Below are 7,251 nucleotides of genomic sequence, written 5' to 3'. Positions count from 1 at the left end.
ATTTTGTTGCTTTGATTTCTTGTTTGTGTTCTTATTACCTTTGCCCTAATTTTCCTATTTACCATTTATCGTTATTTTTAATGTTTTCTGCTGGAACCCTATTTGCTGTTAGTTTAATCACCGATATGAGTAGCTAAACTCCTTCATGTTGGGATTAGGGAATCTGCGGTAGAAAGATGACGATTTAGTAGATGAATCGGACGAATTAATTACGAGACTCTGTCACTATAGCAATTTAACTGTAATTTCCGACTTAGTTGAGTGCACGCTTCTATGTCACCCATTAATCTGGCTAAAATTAATCCTGGATCGAAAGATTGGACTAAATAGGCCTGCTATAAACAGTAGACTACCCTAATGAGGACGAAAGTTAAGTTAGTGGTATTTTAGGATAGAAAGTGGACCGAAAGGACCTTTTAACATCCGTCTCACATTAGTTCGTCTGGATCATTTACAGATGAGTTATTTGACTACCGTAGTGAACCGAATTCCCGACATGTCCCTCTCTTCTTGATAGTTTAAATCGTATTTTATTGCCCTTACTGCTCTTTATTTTATTTCTCTTTCCTTCAACCCTCGTAGTTTAGAATCAAATTCAAACAAACCCCAATTGTTACCCTTGGATTAGAAATAGACCGCTATAATTACATTACCTCCCTGTGGATTCGATACTCGACTGCCTCTGCTACATTTTAGTTGAGACCGTTAGGTTTTATCTTTGATAGGGTTGCGATAGCCGTGTCAGAGTCCACTTCATGCTTTCCTCTTCTAGTAGCTTTGCGAGGTCTACTATATTGTGAGTTATGGACCGCTATTTCCTCAATCGTGTTCCAAGTTTGATTGTCGTCAACTTCGGTGAACATTCCATTTGATCCCATGTTGAGAATGTTTCTTGAGTCTTCATAAAGACCGTTCCAAAATTGTTGTACCAATAACCACTCGCTAAGTCCATGATGAGGACATGAGCGGCAAATTCCTTTGAATCGCTTCCAAGCTTCATACAATGATTCTTCATCTCTTTGCTTAAAGCCCGTAATTTGAGCTCTTTGCATATTAGTCTTCTCCGGTGGATAGAACTTTCTGTAGAAAGCTAGAGCCAACTTCTTCCAAGAATCAATTCCGAGAGTAGCCTTATCAAGGCCCTTCAACCATTGTTTTGCGGTGCCAATTAGAGAAAAAGGAAATAAGACCCATCGAATTTGCTCTTGAGTTACACCGGTTTGAGAAATCGCATCACAATAGTCACAAAAAGTTTCCATATGAGAATGAGGATCTTCACTAGGCATCCCCCCAAATTGACTTCTTTCGACTAATTGGATAAATGCGGATTTGGCAATAAAATTTCAGGTTAAGTGTTGTGGTGTGGGAGTACCATTGGGTAGGTTCCCCTCGGGGGGTACGGAATGTGATGAAAACTTAGGCATTGTGGGTTGATTTTGTGTTGGATTTTGTGTTGGGTTCTCCTCACCTTCTCTTGCAAAAGGGTTGATAAACTCAATAGTGTTTGGTTGAATATCTACAACCTCACCAATACCTCTCAAAGTTCTCCTAGCAAGTCTTCTATTGTTTGTCAAAGTCCTTTCAATTTCGTGATCAAAGGGTAACAAGTTACCTTGTGATCTTCTAGACATGCAAAATATCAAACAACTCGAAAATAATTAGAACAAACCTTGAGGAGTTTTACTTCCCCAAGGCAAAGAAAGACACAACTAATAACAATATAAGAAAATCTAAATCAAGTTAACACCGTCCCCGGCAACGGCGCCATTTTTTGGTCGGACTCACGATGGAGGTTTAGTTTTCAGTACTTGTCGTTAGGAGCACCTAGACCAAAACACAATTTATAACTTCACAAACAACTCTACAATTAGTAAAGAGGCAAGTAAAGGTCGGATCCCAAGGGACGGGAATTAAGATGAGATTTTCTATTGCAACTAGTGGTGTCTAAGGGTGTCACAATTTGGGCTTTGAAGTAGAAGATCACTAAACTAAATAGCAATGAAAGTAAACAAGCAATATGATTAAAAAGGGATGTAAACAATTGATAAAAGGCACTAGGGTGTCATGGGGTCATAGGGGATTCATGGGAATTGATCATACAAACATATTCTCAAATTATAAGCAAGCAATTATTGTTGTGATGGATCGAGTTGGTTTATATCTTACAATCCTAGGAAAGTTTGGGTCCCGAATCCGAATCGATTAGATTGTACAACACCTACAAGTCGACTTAATCTTCGCTACTCAACAACATGCATGGTCTAATGAGACTCGAGTTGGTTTATGTCTTACAAGTCTCATTGAAAAGATAGGTGATGGGTAAAAAATGCAAGGATTCATAGGCTCACATTTCATCAAACGTAACATGTGCATAAGTTGAGATCACAACAAGAAAGCAAATAAACTATGAAAACATATTAAATTAAGCATGAATCATTCCCCATGTTGGTTTCCCCTAATTACCCATTAACCCTAGTTAAGGAAACTACTCACTCATTGTCATGTTGAACATGCTAGCAAGGTTGTCAATCATACCAACAAAGTAAAACATGATGAATAGATGAAGATAATTAACAATTATTAAAAAGGGATTAAGAGAATTATACCTACTAATGATTCTAATAATAAAGCAAAGAATAATAGAAGTACTTGATGCTTGATTGGAAGGTTGTCAATCTCCCAATAATAACCCAAATAATCTTCAATTACCCAAAATAAAGGATGAACAAAAGAGAGATTAAGGAAATGAAACTTGTATTAAAACTTGATTAAATGTTGATTACAAGATTAAAGAGAGATTTGATTGATATTAACTACACTAAAGATTGCTAAGAAGAACATGCTCTTCTAATTAGACTAATGGGGAATTTATAGTGGGGATTAGGTACATAAATTAGGGTTAACTAAGGGCTTAAATGACGATTAAGTCCTTGAGGAATCGTCGGTCTCTAGGGAGACTCCGGTCTCCTTTTTGCCGGTCTTAGAAAAAGATGCGCATCCTTCCTTGAAGCTTGTAGAAGACGAAAAGGCTGTTAGGGAATCCGAGCGTCTTAGGCACGGGACGGGCGGATTTGGGTGTTTCTGGACGGGCGTCCAGAAGGGGAAGACGGGCGGATTCGAAATATTTCTCATATTAACCTATTTTTCATCTAAATTCGATTTTTAACATGAAAAATCCATTTTTCGAGCACAAGAACTCATAAAATTATGAAAATTTCCAGATCATCTAAAAATAATATATGTGAAAACATATCCAAAAACCACTGGAAAATTCGAAGTTTAGCTAATTTTCGTCCAAAAATGACATTTTTATCATAAAAATCACATTTTAATGCCAATATTATATAAAATGAACAATAAAATCCATAAATTAACCAAAATATCCTAAATACATTTTAGGATCAGAAACTTTAACATGCAAAAATTTATTTTGTGATATATCATAATAACACAAATTTATAAGTTTTATTTGTTAATCGTATAACTTGGAAAAACTATAACCGATTTGCATGCAAACAACCTTGTGCTCATGATACCGCTTGTTTGAAAATCTATCTCTCATTATTTAACATATTCATATATGTTTCAAATTTATTTGGTCATAAAATAAATTCTAGATCTTATGCATGCAAACTAAAAAGGTAAGAGAAGAAATCATTTTCTCACCATAATAATTTCGGTCATATTGGGCACCAACAAGATCTCCTTCTTGTTAGTTCTTGAGCTTTCCATTAATGGATAAACATGCATGACCTCAAAATAGAAGCCCTCCAATTAGTTGCACCCAAGACTATCCCTCAAAACCACAAACTAATATGTACTAGATATTTATATTGTGGTATACCTTAAAATTGATTACTAATACTCATATATTACTTTGATAATTTTAGTAATCTTACATGAACAATTTGGATTAAAATCTCATCCTTTTTGATGAAGGTGAAAGAGAGAGAAGAGAGAAAAATACATGAACTTTTGCATGTGTGTTTTGAATGAATGATAAGACAAAAATTAAGAGAATAAAATTCTCTATCTCTTCTTTTTCACGGTTGGATGAGAGAAAAATAGGGCATCTATCTTCACTTTTTGTCTTCACAAGAAATAGATGTGTAAGAGTAGGTGTAAGGCTAGTTGTAGGTATGCATCATTATGCCATTTTATTAAATAAAATAAAACAACCAAAACCCACTAACTCTTTCCATATTTCGGTCCACATATGCATAAAATGGACTACCATTTTATTTTGTCAATTTGTCATTTGTCACACAATATGTCACATGTAGTATGATACATATTACTAATTAATTAAATGCATATTTATCACATAAATATCATTTTATAAATTAATTAAATTACATTCAACAAATTGACTAGTGATACTTGATCATATAAATAAAATGGGTCATATAATTATAATTCACAATATCTTGTAATTATAATCAACCATTCATTCTTATCTTTATTGTTTCTCAAACAATAAACAATTTTAGTAATAAAGCATTTTATTTATTAAAATAAATCTTATTTAATCCCATTACAATAAGATATCAATATTCTCTCTCACAAATTGAATTGTTCAATTTTAAGGAATTAATTAATCTGTATCGGTATACAATTAATTAACTTTTTCAATTAAGGAAATCGTCCTTTAGGTGTGACCTCAAGGGATCAAATGATCACCACCGTCGCACGACAGTAATGTCAAACTCTAGCCAGCCAATCATTACCGATATGTGTGGACCAGTTGACTATATATATTATGCATCATCCCTTCCGTATTCTTGTAATGAGATTTCATAATGATATTTAAATCATGTGATCGCACTATTGTTGAGGACACATTTCCCAACAATCTCCCACTTGTCCTCGACAAGTGTGCGTCACCAATTCTCTTGTCCTATTACTATCTCCCACTCAATGCAAGGTGTCTTTCGGGTCGTACTTGCAAGTGATCATATCGAGAGTGGTTTCCTCGATCTGGAGAATAACTGATTGACCGGATTTATCTATCATAGATACCTTCCGAGCGTGGCCACGCATTTCCAGTTCATTACTCCTCGAGTGGCCCTGAGATATTGTTTTAACCCTGACAAGGGGGTGGACAATTCCTATCGCAATTATTCCCTTCGACTAGCCACAGCCATCATAACCCAAAATATGCCTATTTGACCCCATTTACGAAGATCGTAGTAACATAAATCAAAGTCAATCTGAAATTGTGCCATCTTAGGTGAACAGTCTTTAGTCAAAAGAATCGACTCATTAGAATACTATAGTAGCTCTCGCCACGACCAGGCTATATAAATTTGCCAGAACTCTATAAGCGGTCACTGCCCGACAAAGTGTTCCTAACAGTCTGCCTATGTGATCGACTAGTCATCTCACATGACTCTATGGCACTTGAACTTGCCATCAATCGCATCACACTCTAGTCACTTCGAGACGTCACCTCATACAAGTGACTATGGGCTAATACTATGTTAATCCGGGTTCACTTTAACGGGGTTCAACGTTGTCTCTACAACCCGTTTGGATGTAACAAAGTATAATAATTGAGTTTTAAAGTAAAACTCGAATAACAAATGCGATTATCACATATGAATAGTCAATGCCTGATTACTATTTCATGTTCTATAATCTAATTTGATCTTGTACGTAGTTGTTCATTTCAATTCAATTGAAATGACATGACTCATCATGTTTAGCCTTTGAGAAGGCTTTGGTTAGTAGGTTTTATCAATTTCTTGTACCTTACTCAACCTTACTACATACTCGTTTTCCTTTGTAATGTATACATTTGCATTACAAAACTTTCTGAGTACGTGTCGAGATCCAATCAAGACATAGGCCCTTTAGCCTAAGAATAGCTCCCACTGTTTTCATAGTATGCGGGACTCATCCTTCTTGCACATCTCATGATTGCAAGTGTACTCAATTTCCGTTATAAATATCTCTCATTGTTCTTTATTGCCTAGAATGATTCTAGAAAATCTACTTCTTATTTAACATTGCCACAATGGTATCTTAACCATCCTAATGTGTTTTGATTATGGTTTTGTCGGAAACCATGCGCAATCTCAATTGTCAATTGTCACTTGTGTAACACCCTTACACAAAATTGCATCATAAACACTTTGCATCATAGCCTTAATGCTTCTGCAAGCACTTAAGGGTAATCTTTATGGCTTACTTGGTAAAGATTACTTAAATTCGATTTTGAAAACAATTCATCATACTCAAGGTATATGAAGTGTTATACATCATAACTTATTTAATTGATCCGACAGCGGAAGCAAATGGAATCAATCAAATATGTTCAATTTATTGAACTTAGTCATGAATCATATGTACATAAGACTTCTTATTGACGCTAATATCATGTGGATTTATCTGTATAAATCTAGATATTAAAGATGTATTATTTTACTCCAAAAGTCTTAAATCATTCTCAATGATCAATATGTCATCCACATATCGGACTAATTAAAATTTCCGTAACTCCCACTAAACTCCATGTATAAACACAACTTCTCGACTTATCGAGAAAAGTTTTATAACATGATCAAAACATTGATTCTAACTCATTGATGTCCTACTTAAGACCATCTCTTAAGTTGCACATTATCTTAGGATTGCAAGAATCTATAAAACTCATGACATGTATTGAATACATTCCTTCGTTTGAAGAAGTGGGTTTTAGATTCACATGCTGTATGCGTATCCTCATAATGAAACACAATCCCAAAGAAGATCCAAATAGACTTAAGCATTTCAATTAGTGCAAAACCCTTTGCAACCAATCAAACCTTGAAATCTCTCTTTATTAGTGCAAAACCCTTTGCAACTAATCAAGCCTTTTATATTGGATTTTCATGGCTCTAAGCCTTGTAGTGAGTTGTGACTTAAAAACTCTCATGTAAGTCATTTGTTCATTACTTTCTAGAAGTAATCAATTTGAATCAAAAGATTTCTTTTGTAAGTTATAAGCTCTTTACTTTCTTAAAAGTAGCATGAATTCATCATTTTCAACAAGTGACGAATTTAACCTCCTAGGTTTAAAAGAAACAACATCTTACACAAAACGTCTCATGTACCAAGAAAGAACAGTTTCTTGCGACATAACATTCTTTGTGGCTTTCTTTGTGGTTCTTGAATAATTTCTCCCACTCTGTCTTCTAGAAATAAACTTTTATTTTAGAAAGACAGCTTCACGAGCCGCAAACCCGTCGTACTCGTGATAATTGAAAAGGG

The 7,251-nt window shown here is 34.9% G+C and overlaps 1 non-coding gene across 1 annotated transcript; it reads left to right on the top strand.

Annotated features, from left to right (window-relative positions):
* The first annotated feature begins 945 nt into the window (after window positions 1–945).
* LOC141650867 (small nucleolar RNA R71) lies at window positions 946–1,052 on the top strand. Its single transcript, XR_012546878.1, has one exon. It is a non-coding gene; the product is annotated as a small nucleolar RNA R71 (small nucleolar RNA).
* Window positions 1,053–7,251: the final 6,199 nt, after the last annotated feature.

Source organism: Silene latifolia, chromosome 3 (genome assembly GCF_048544455.1).
Source record: "Silene latifolia isolate original U9 population chromosome 3, ASM4854445v1, whole genome shotgun sequence".
NCBI lineage: Eukaryota > Viridiplantae > Streptophyta > Magnoliopsida > Caryophyllales > Caryophyllaceae > Silene > Silene latifolia.
This window is presented reverse-complemented; position numbering and strand designations above follow the sequence as displayed.